The sequence below is a fragment of the Gossypium arboreum genome, chromosome 1, assembly GCF_025698485.1.
Source record: "Gossypium arboreum isolate Shixiya-1 chromosome 1, ASM2569848v2, whole genome shotgun sequence".
NCBI lineage: Eukaryota > Viridiplantae > Streptophyta > Magnoliopsida > Malvales > Malvaceae > Gossypium > Gossypium arboreum.
The window spans coordinates 76,056,054-76,069,368 of record NC_069070.1 but is presented as its reverse complement, the minus strand read 5'-3'; positions in this window follow the sequence as shown (position 1 = coordinate 76,069,368).

Here is a 13,315-nt window from a genome sequence, read left to right as displayed (position 1 = left end):
TTGAGTTCACATATATGTTGTCAATGCACTACACCGGGAGTAATGAGGAGAACGACGATTATATCGCATTTTATTTTAAATGGCAGTATAACTACATTACATATAATGGTGGTTTAACCATATCGAGCTTTTCTCGCAATGATTGGAGTTTGGTATACGGGTTTTGAGGAACGCGTAGTGTGTAGCGGTTGGCTGGGGGTAGGAAATCACTGTGCATTATGATATGTTCATGACATTTACGAAAGATAATGTCTATGCTATGATTGTGTTCCAGTAATGTTTTGGGTAATTGATATTTGAATGGATATTTGAAAGATCTTATTGACTTGACTCACACTAAGTTAGTTAGCTCACCCCATAGTTTCAACCTCCTCAGGTAATGCTCGTGATTAGGATCAGACATGGCATGTGAACATACGACGAACTTTAGATTTAATTATTATTTTTCTTAAGTTTGAACTAAATTTATTTGGTTTTTTTTTTGGATTGTAAAGTTATTTGGACTATGGTTTGGGTTTTTTTTCCTTCTATTTTGGGGCTTTCATGCATGCATACTTGATATACTTTAAACTGGTTTATAAGCACATTTTGAAATTGGACAGAGCATGTTACTTGGCTTAATGATTAAACGGTTATAATTGAGTTTCTGTTGTAACCAAAGATAACAAAGTCTTGAGTTGAGTAATGATGAGCACTGTGATTTCTAAACCATACTGACACTAATAACATGACTTAAGGATGGTTGGATTAATTAATGAGCTGTTTTCCCAAGTTAACAAAGGTAAACCGCAATTTTTCCTAAAAGAGAGGGTATTTAAGGTTTTCAATGAATGATAAGGTAGCTTTGTCACATAGGTTATCAATGTGATCTCCATGATTCAGCTATAACGTCTAGGTAGAGTTTGGGAGGTTACATTTAGTGGTATCAAAGTCAAGGTTCAAAACCTTGGATTGAATTTTCATTCTTTTCAAAATCGACTCTGCATGCATGCATACACAAAAGGGGAAATTTTGGGAAAAACAAACTATAGTATTTTGAAAAGTATTTCTTTCAAGAAACGACGAAGTTCAAAGGTTCGATGCCATGCCTATAGAAACAATATTGAAATTCTAGAAAAAACACTAGAAACTATTGCATAAAATTTTAAATGAAAGAACTTAGTTAAAAGTGCAATAAAACATTAAAAATAATTACTAAAGATATTCCTACTTGTAAATTGTAGATTCCATAAAGTGTCGAAATGAGTACCCACGGGATGATAACTCTTAGTAAGAGGGGACGTTGAGGGCGACCTCCCATAGCTTCGGTTGATTCGTTTGCATCTCAAGAGCCCGTACAGAATAACAAACAGAATAACCAAAGATAACAAAGTCTTGAGTTGAATAATGATGAGCAATGTGATTTTTAAACCATATTGATGCTAATAACATGACCTAAGGATGGTCGGATTAATTAATGAGCTGTTTTCCCAAACTAACAAAGGTAAATCACGATTTTTCCTAAAAGAGAGGGTATTTAAGGGTTTTAATGAATGATAAGGTAGCTTTATCGCATAGGTGACTAATGTGATCTCTACGATTGAGCTGTAATGTTTAGGCCGGGTTTGGGAGGTTACATAGCTGGTTTGAAATCACTTGATTCACTTTACAACTTTTTTTTAATAAGATCAGGTGAACCATTGAAAATGGCAAAAGTAGCTATTGAAGGCAGGCATTTTCCCTCACAGAAAATTGAACGAATTTCTAACAACCTTAGAGCTTTGCTTCCATTTTGTTTTGGTTTGGCTGATATGTTACCAACAGAGACTCTCATTTGAAAGTTGAACTTGATTAAATCATTTTCCATATATAGCTTTTAAAGATACCCTGTTGCTTGCTTGGACTTAAAATGTGCAATGACAACCGTGTGAACTATTCAAGGTTATAATGTCATATTTAGAACTAATTGCAATTATGGATATGATATAATTCTAGCACAGTAACTTTGTTGATTTACTATCACGACCTTCAGTTTTTTAACAATTCGTTGATTTACTATCACGACTCTCATTTTTACGGTCCATTGATTTATTATCATGATTAGTAAGTGTTAAAAGTAACATGATTTAACCTCATTTTTAATGCATTTTTAGGTGATTATCTGATGTCAATTGTGAATTTTATACTCCTAATCCTTTAAATTCATGTTTTAATGCTTAATAGAGACTTGGGAGAAAAGGGAGAAAAAAATGAGTGAAAATCGGAGCCTCGGAACAAGCTATAGGAGCCACACGGGCTAAACCATTCCACACAGCCAGACCGCATAGCAGTGTGACCTATACAAGCTTGTGGTAAACCGTGTCGATTTCACAAAATTGTGCACCAAACTACGGAAAATCGTAAATTTTAGGTTTTTAGGGCATTCTAAGACGCATATATGATAAAAATAAGAAGATAGGAGTGAGCCATCAGAGAATACTCAAGAAAACAACTCAAAAAACTCCATTAAAGTTGACTGTGAAGTAAATTTTTGTTAAGATTGAATATTCTCATTTGATTTCTTAGGTTATCATGAGTTTCTTTATTTCTTTCGATTATACTGTATCTTAGATGTTTCTATTTTCAAGCATGAACTAATTTCTGTCGTTTGATTTTTATTTTATACAATAAATACTTAATTTCTTATTCTCAATTATGTGTGCTTAATTCTTGGTTTGATATTTCTAGATTATTGATCCATGTTTGATGTGCTTAAATCGATGGTTGAATAGACTCTATTTAAAAGTAGATCTTGTATAGTTGAGTGGAGTTGCATGCAATCTTAAAAATAGGACAACATAAATCTACCAGATTAGAGTTAAAACTAATAGAGGAATCCATAGCACAAGTTAATGCGATAATAAGGGTTTCAATTAAAAAGAAACTTTAATTAATCAACTTAGAATTAATTGCTCTTATGCTTGAAAGAGATATTAGCTAATTTAGGGGTTTTTACGGATCAAGGTGCTAAGTGAAGAAATTGCGTAATTTAGAATGATAGTGTTGGGAAATGTGCCCATATTGTAGTAAACATGTAATTGTTTTCTATTTATTTGAACAATGAATAAATAAATAATTTTTATTTCACAATTCTCTGTTATGTCTTTTTTATTTTTTTCATATTTTAGATGCATGAAGAAATTGTGACAAGAAATATTAGCTCATTAATTGTCTAAGTTCAAACTGATGATAAGTGATATTGTAAGAACATTTACATTGTGAGAAAGATAACTTACTTCAATAGATAATCTAAACGAGTCCATAATCCCGTAAAAGAATCAAAATGATAATTTGATTCAAATATTGAGAAAGATTATTATGTTTTCTACAATTCCAATTGAGGAGATGACTAGTCTTGGCTATCGGAGCAGTTGACTCCACATGTAGAGGCATAGATGTATTCATTGGCAGAAGGATACATTGGACTGGACCCAAGATGAATTAATTCTGAATACGTTTGTGAATTAATTCACTTGTAACATTCATGGTGTGATTTGCCTAAATCCTAAGTTAGTCATTGTCCATGTGTATATAAATCATGTGTTTTGATATAAGAGAAGGCTTGTGCTCTGAAGATGATCGAGTTGATAGTCGGTATGTGGGTATATGACTTGTGTATGGCATGACTTTACTAGCAATAGTGGAATTCATGGCTCAATTAAAGAGTTAATGATATCCTTTAATTAGCATTACGTGGATTGATAAATATGGAACGTCGCCATGAGTTGCTTGTTCTCAGATTAACAGTTTATCACAGTCATTTTTTTACAATGATCATATTAATTATCAAGAAGACATAATAGTGACAATGAGATAAAATAGGATTGTATTGAGTGAACAGATTTAACTCAAAGGAATCAATGATATTTTACGAGGGTAACACACACATGACGAGATCATGAGACAAAACAATAGGATGATTTGCTTTCGTAAATAGTATACAATAAGGAGTTTTCAGTCATGGTACTTCTTATGGACTGACTCCATGATTAAGTAATTGCAAATTATCGAAACGATACTTTTGGACATAATTGAAATTACTAGAGCCTAATTGTATATGTCCAATTGGTTCCTTCGCTAGCTCAACAAAAACTCGATCGGACAGCATGTGAATCAGAAGAAAATTCTACGACTTTAGAAATAATTTAATTGAACCGATTTGTTTGATGTGGAATTAAATTGAGAGGTCGTAAGAATTGTTCAACTAGAGAATTTGATTGACAAATTTTCTTGAAAAATTAATTTGGAAAATTTAAATGATTTTTGGGAAAATTAATTTTGATAAAGTAAAATTAAATTAATCAAATTAATTAAAATTAATATAATATTTTTGAAAACTAATTTTCAAGTCAGACAATGGCCTAATGGGTAATTGAACTTGAAAGTTGGACCTGAGATCGTAAATTAGGCTCGAGAGCCCAAAATCGAGACCAATGCCCCAAAACTGGTTGAATTGGGCTTGGTATATGAAACTGGACCGATGGTCCAACCGGTGGTTGGATCAAACTGGTTGGACCTTCATTGGCTCGGACCGGACCGACAGCAACCGAACCAGCTCAGGGTGTAGGTGGCTACGATAGCGGTATTCCGGTGGTCGACAAATTGTCGGCGATGGCGGGTCTTCGGCGGGTATTTCAGTAGCTGCCAAAAATAATATTATTTTAATAGATTTAATATTAAATTAAATTTAATACTTATCTTAATAGTATTTTATTAATTTAATATTAAAGTGATTATCTTAATATTAAATTAATTTTAATATTTATCTTGTAAATAAATATTCTATTAATTTAATATTAAAATGATTAAGTTTAATTATAGTTGATATCTCTAAACTCTCCCTATATAAAGAGAGTTTTAGGTCATTACTTTTTATACACTTGAATTTAAGAGAAAGTTGTAGAGAGAAAATTCTCTGAAGAAATTATTTCAGAAAATTTCTAAAGATAATTTTCATATTTACAACTTGGTCCAAAAGTTTAATGAAATTACAAAATTATCCCACTGGTAATTTTTGTGAAAAATTTTCTGATTCGAAGCGAGTCCACACTCGGCAAATGTAAGCTTAAGGATATCGGAAGATACTTCTCGATCGAAGCGTTCATCCTAGACAAATTGAAAAGATATGATTTTGATTAAGTGTTTATTACTTTAAATATCACAATCAAGTTTTTGGAAAATTTTTTTAAAACTTTGGTTTTTCTCTAAATTTATTTTTCGAGACGTTTTTTAAAATTGATTTTCCAACAGATAGTGACAGATGAAATCTAGATGGATTCTTTCTTGGGTATTGTTTCGCTTCTTAGTTGTTAATTGGTTATTTTTGTGATTTGTTATTTGTCGTGTTCATTAGTTAATGAATTTAGTTAATTTTAGTTTTAATTAATCACTTGAATTATTTAGTTAAATAATAAAAAGACGGTAATTACTATTACTTTTAATCTTTGTGGGAACGATATCTTTGCTTACAGTAGCTATACTATTAATTGATAGGTACACCTGCCTTAGTCAAATTTTTAGTTAGTTCCGTGGACATCAGCGACATTACCTTCGGTTTTCTAACAGTTTGCTGATTTACTATTGCGATTGTCATTTTTATGGTCTGCTGATTTAGTATCGCGACCTTCAGTTTTCTAACAGTTTGCTGATTTACTATTATGACTGTCATTTTTACGGTCTGCTAATTTACTATCGCGACCTTCATTTTTCTAACAGTTCGTTGATTTACTATTGCGACTGTCATTTTTATGGTTCGTTGATTTAATACGCCACCTTACATTCGATTTTCTAATCGTTCGTTAATTTATTATTGCGATTGCCAATTTTACAGTTTGCTGATTTAATATTGCAACTATTATTTTTATAGTCCGCTAATTTTCGATGATGACCTTCGATTTTCTAACAGTTCGCTGATTTATTATCGCGACTATCATTTTTACAATTCGTTAATATTTTATCACGACCTTCAGTTTTCTAACAGTTCGCTGATTTACTATCGCGACTGTCATTTTTGCAATCCGTTGATTTACTATCGCGACCTTTGATTTTCTAACAGTTAGTTGATTTCCTATTACGATTGTCATTTTTATAGTTCGCTAATTTACTATCGTGACTTTCATTTTTACAATTCGTTGATTTACAATCGCGACTGTCATTTTTACGGTCTGCTGATTTACTATCGCGACCTTCAGTTTTCTAACAGTTCATTGATTTACTATTGCAATTGTCATTTTTACAGTTCGCTAATTTACTGTTGTGACTTTCATTTTACAATTCGCTAATTTACTATCACGACTGTTATTTTTACGGTCTGCTGATTTACCATCGCGACCTTTGGTTTTCTAACAATTTTATACCTATTAATTTTCGATCGCGACCTTCAAGTTTCTATCAGTTCACTGATTTACTATCGCAACTGTCATTTTTACGGTTCGCTAATTTACTATTGCAACCTTTGGTTTTCTAGCAGTTCGCTGATTTATTATCGCGACTGTCATTTTTACAGTTCGCTAATTTAGTATCGCAATGGTCATTTTTACAATTCTCTGATTTACAAATTTCTATTTACGGGAAATATAGTTTGAAATATTTTGTAATACAGTTCTTGACTTCTGTACCACACTATCTGATAACAAAATTTGCTTAGTAAAAACGTATATAGTAAGCCACAAATTACACACTTCATATGTGTAAGCATGTCTCGGAAGTCATTTTATAACTCTTCTTTGACAAGATAGGGGACAAATTATTATAGGTTTAAGGGTGTAAAAAGCCCTTAAAATTTTTCAAAAAAAAAGAAATTAAGCCCTTACTTTTTTTTTGCACTCATTTGGGTACTTAAACTTTCACAATGCATCAAAAAGATCCTCAAACTTTTTTAAAAAGAGCAATTAAGCCTTTTTTTTTTGTGCTTAATTGGGTACTTGAACTTTCAAAATGAATTAAAAAGACTCTCAAACTTTTTCAAAAAGCAAGTAAGCCCCCTTTTTTTTTCACTCAATTGGGTATTTGAACCACCTCTAAATTTTTTTCAGTTAAAGCCACCACGTGTCATAACTATAGCGTGATATGTGGTAAAAATGATAAAAATAAAATAAATAAAAGTTATAAAATGATTAAATTTTAATAAAATATATAAAAATTATAAAAAATATAAAAATAGTAAAAGAAAATTTATAAAATATATAGAAAAATTTATAAAATTTATAAAATTTTATAAAGTCCTAAGAAAATTATAAAAATGTAAAGAAATATAAAATTCATAAAAAATTATAAAATTATCGTACTAAAAGAAGCATTTTATAATTTTTATATAACTTTCATTGATTTTCATTTCTTTATATTTTTGCCATATATCATATTGTGTTGTGACACATGATGGCTTTAACTGAAAAAATTTGGGGTCGTTAACTTTAACGGTCAACGATTAAAGTTAATGATTAAAGAGTCTTTTGATATTAAAGAGTCTTTTGATGTATTTTATAATTTTTAATGATTTTTATAAAATTTTACAATATTTTATTTTTTTCTAATTATATATATATTTTAAAAGTTAATAACTTTTATAAATTTTAATGATTTATTATTTTTATAATTTTTATCACATGACACGTCATGATTGTGACACATAGTGGCTTTAACTAAAAAAAATTAGAGGTAGTTAACTTTAATGGTAAACTGTTAAAGTTAACGGTTAAATAGCCTTTTTGATGCATTTTACAATTCAAATACCTAATTGAGTGCAAAAAAAAAAATGAACTTAATTGCTTTTTTGAAAAAAGTTTGAGGGGTTTCTTTATGTACTATAAAAGTTTAAGTACACAAGTAAGTGAAAAAAATTAACTTAATTACTTTTTTGAAAAAGTTTAAAAGCTTTTATACCCTTAAATTAATTATTATACAATTATAATAAAATAACCTAACCTAATAAAACCTTTTATTTATATATTTCTAAAGATTCCTCTCAGAAGGGGCACTCAAGACTATTTTCTTTATCTTCTTTTCTTAACTTTTCGTCATTTCATTTCTTTTTCACTTCCGTTAATATTGCGTATCAATAAAATATATATTGAATTTTGATATTAAAGATTATAGATTATATATTTTTGAAAAAAACACGAAAGATTGGAGGAATTTAGGTTTTGGGCGGATTGATAGGGCTCAAGAGACGAAATTTCGGGCAGAGTTGCAGAGAAGTTTCCCCGCTACCATCTCCATAACCATAATTATGACAACCAAGTACCATGAAGTGCCGTGGGGTTTGGGTTCTTACACTTTTTCCAAACAAAATACAACAGAATCACATATAAAAACGACACCATTTTTCCCAAAAATATTATTTACAAAACAAATTTTAAAAGCCTTCAAAATCACGTGGTATTGATATATTTATCACTAGTTTATAGATGTCATTATGTTTTTGTGTTTTAATTTATTAAATAATAATATATTTTTATTTCAAGTAAAATAAGATTATTTTTAAATTATTGAATAAAATTAAAATATATTAATTATTTTGATAATTTAAAATTATTACAACAATAAAAAACTTCTAACATATAATTAAAGTAGATATTTCAACATTTACTTTGGTATTTTAACTACCAATTCAATAAAAATATTTAATAGTTGAATGTTAATACATTTATTTTATAGTGGTAACTCTTTTATATATATATATATATATATATATATATAATGAAAATCCTCGGTGACTTGAACTTTATCAAGAGGAGGATGCGAATTGGTAATTAAAAAATTTTCGCGCTAATGTGAGAAATAATAAAAAAATATTGACACAATAATTTATTGTGGTTTGGGCTCATTGATCTATTTCCACTATTTAGCTTCACTTGTTAAGAATTTTCCTAATTTATTCTCTTATATTGATAACTTTGAAGGATAATGTATAAATTTTTACAATCTTTATCTTTTTCTTAAAGCTAAAATTGAAACACCTTCACCTAATTTTCCAAGCTAAACTTGAGCCTCTAAATCCCCTTTGAGGTTTTCTACTAAAAAAAAAAACTTTAAGTACCTTAGGTTCACTCTTTAATATAAAAAAAGAAAAGAAAAAGACTTGAACAAACAAATGTTGAATCTCTAATAATGAGTGTTTGTAACTTAAGCTCTCAAAATTGTAATAAAACCTTTACAACCATTTTCAGTAAAGCTCAATAAATTATTTACAAGAAAACAAAAACATGCATTTTAAACATCAAAAACTTAAAAACTTTACAAGTTTTCCAAATTCATTTATTTAAGCAAATGAGAAAATGTTCAAAATAATTTACAATAATTATGTTGTAAAATAAATTTTCACAATTTAAAATTTCATTTTAAAAACTATCTTAATGAAAAACTTTGGAATTTTAAAATCATTAAGGTTTTTTTATGCTCCACAAGAACGTGCATAAATGCAACTTAAACGTGCGATATATTAAAAAATACATTTAAGCATGATTCTATAAAAATCAATTAATTAAACCATAAATCATGTTTTAGCTAATGCTCCAATATCTTCGATCCAAACATATTATTAAGCACTAACATCACAATAATTAACTTAATGTCAAATGCATAAAATGTATTCTATTAAGCTCATTATTCTTGCACTAAAAAAATAAAATAAAAATATAACACCCCATACTCGATTCCATCACTGGATTCAAATTATAAGGTGTTATACTCCATATTTCAATTTAACTAACACATTCTTTAATAAAATCTGCAATTTTTAAAACAGTACAAGAAAATAATATTTATAACAACGTTACTAACTGACTTCACAAAACTCAAGACTCCATTTCACTGATGAAAATAATCTTATTGATGAAGTATTCACATCACTCGATCTGGCTCACTTGTATTTGGCTCATTGTCTTCAATAACACCATTGCTTATTTACTTGCACATCTTGGAGAATAATTCATCTTATTTGATTGCATTTGATTTACTATTGACAATGCAATGACAGAAGATTACACCTTCGACTATATGTAAACTTAAAATTGTATAGGTTTTTCTCTAGCAGTTTTTACAACCTTTTACTTAAAAATAATACTAATCCTGAGTATTTGTTAATTAATTAAGTGAATTTTGTTTGTATTCCGTTGATGGGCCTGAATTTATAAAAAGTGTAAATATGAGCTTTATTGTATTATTTTGGTGCATAAATTATATTATTTCATGTTATTTATTAATGTGTTATATTTTATTATGTAGGGGACTAGGAAATTGATTTGATAAAGAGCCTATCATAATGTTGCATGAACATGAGCTATTTTCTTCCTATGTTCGACGACAAAATCATGTTAAATGGGTCATCAAGATGTTACTTTGACCCAGGAAAAAAAAAGATGGTAAATGATGGATAAGTTTGACAAGTTTAGTGGGTCGTGAAACTGTCCAACCTAAAAGAAGAGAGGCCCAAATTCACCATAGGTAATTAGGCAGCCAAAAATCAATTTTTGGGACAATTATTTGGAGGTCCCTGCATTTGGAGAATTATTGGAAATTAGCACACAAAGGTTGCCCTTGAAACCGTCCAACCCATGCCTAAATTTAGCATGATTCTATGCTCAAATAAAAGGAACCATCATCCACAAAATGTGGCTAGCCAAGCAATGGAGAAAATTGAGGGATTCCAATCTCTATTTTTAGTAAACCCTATCGTCTAATTCAAGTATAAATACCCCACTCATTCCCCATATCCAACATCCCTTACTCATTTCCCTCATCTTTCATTTCATTAGCATTCTTCCTCTCACGCATAACACCCCATATTTCCATTCTCCCTTAGCCAACAAAACCTTGAGAAGATCATCTCTTGGTTAGCCACCTTGAGGAGCCATAAGTAAAGAGGCAACACAAGGATCGAAGGAGAACATCTTCAATCAGAGTAACAAGACTGCTGATTCGATAGAGTTTATTCTTCCTTTACTTTGTTATTTTAATTTAATCATGTTTGCAATGTGCTTTGTTATCTTGTAAACAAAAAATGGTAGCTTAAATTTGTTTAGCTAGGATGATTGCATTAATTCAATGAAGTTTGTTTAAATCATGTTTATCCTGTTTGTACCTTAGTCGACCATGTTTTCAATTAAACTCAAGTATGTATATCATTCATATCATTCATACGTGATTGGTTGCATTAAAATTATTTTAGCTGTCCGAACTAGACGATGGCTAATAGACACAATAATTAAAATGTGCATGCTTAATTTATGTCTAACCCATAATAAATTAAGGTTCGTAATAACTTGATTGAGCACTATTACCTTGCATGGCTTTTAGGTTTATGTGATTAAATTGTTTCAAATTAACCCAGTCCCTGTTACTTCACATAAATACTAATAAACCCTTAGTTTAATATGATCAATAAAATGCATGTTTTACTAAGTAAAAGATTTCAAAAGAATTTAATTTGGTTTCAAGCCCATGAAAGATCGAGTTGCAATGGAGTATTTTCCAAACGCTGTTCAGCATGAGAAATATTAATTAAGTTGAATGATGTAATTATTCTAGCCTATTCATGTTATCGATTGTTGAATTTTGTATTTTTGCTGCTAAACTCATTTCATACATTTCATATCATACTTTGTATTTAGACTAAAATTGCATTAGGGATCATATTACATTTAGAAATTATTTCTACATCACACCACTTAGAAATATTATGTTTTTATCACCAGATTGTTAACTCTAATTTTACAATTAATTGATTAACATACATAGTCCCTGTGGAAGTGATAACTTTTTTACTTATTATTGAAACGACTGTGTACACTTGCACAAACCAAGCGTACACTATACAAGCCTAGCACTAGAGCTGATCATGGGCAGAGTTCCGGTCGGGCCCAATTAAAATTCTAGGCCCGTTTTCTAGGCTCAAGCCTGGCCTAGCCTAGCCCGAAATATGGGCTTAAAAATTGTCCAAGCCCAGCCCAAAATAAAATTGCTAAGGCTGAGCCTGACTCGACCCAGCCCATATTAATTTTTTAGCTTATTTTATTAAATAAATTTTTAAAATATAATAAATTAAATACATTTAGAAACATAAATGAGACTAAAACAATTCTTAAAATAATACACAAATTGAAAGTGAAAGTGAAAGTCAAATTAGAAAAGTAAAGTTAAAAATTTAAAATGATTAAAAATAAAATAAAATATTTATTATATAATTAGGCTAGGCGAGCTAGGCCTGTGCCAAAAAAGCTTGCAGAGGTCTGCCCATTTTCTAAACGGGCCTCTTTTTTTTCTAAGCCCATTTATTGAGCCTATATTTTTGCCCGAACCCTTCCATTTTTCGGGGAGCCCATGATCAGGTCTACCTCGCACACATAAGGCTTCCACTGATAAAATTTCATAGATGTAATATCAAAATGCCGATTCATATACATCTACTTCCTTGATAGAGATTTCTTGCTGATTCTCACTGGTGGAATTATTAAAGAAAACCTATAAATATTTCCCCTTACATATCTTGTACCGATAAATCCAAATAACCAAATAAGATAGACTTTGGCGAATAGTTCTTGTTGCGGACTTCTATTAGCAACTTGTTCTATGGACTCAAATTTGTAGTAAAATAAAATTCATGTTTTAGATCCACATATGCAGATTCACACTTTGTAAAACATATCGATGGATTCATAAAGAAGAACCCCATTATGGATTAATGAAGATCCACTCATCTCAATCAGATGATGAATCTAGCGGATCATCGTCACCTGCCTCTGTTCGCAACAACAGGTAACCCATTCATAGTGATCCACTTTAAGTAACAAAAAACTTGTAAGTGGGATTCTTAAGAGTGAATTCCCCTATTTGCAGAATCATACATATGAGATAGTCTTGAAGGACTGTCATATCTTTCATATATGGACTTGCATAAAAAGATAGCTTACAAGAGAATCCACTCATTCTTGGCGGAATTATCATGTAGGTTCCATAATTGCGTAGATACAATATATATATATATATATATATATATATATATATATATAGATTCGTATACTCGATTTTATCTTGCGGACCATCATTGGATTATGCCATCTAGGTGTAACAGCCCGTTTTTAGTAAAATCAAAATAGTGGTTTCAGGACCACAAATTTGACATGATAATATTTTATTATTATTTTAATGTCTACAACATGTTATTAATATTTTATAAAAAATTCGTTAAGAAATTTTGTCGTTTGCATGCTTAATTTGATAAAAAGAACTAAATTGCAAAAGATGCAAAAGTAGAGTTCTAGTAGCCAAAGGTATCAAATGGCTATAGAACTTTAATATA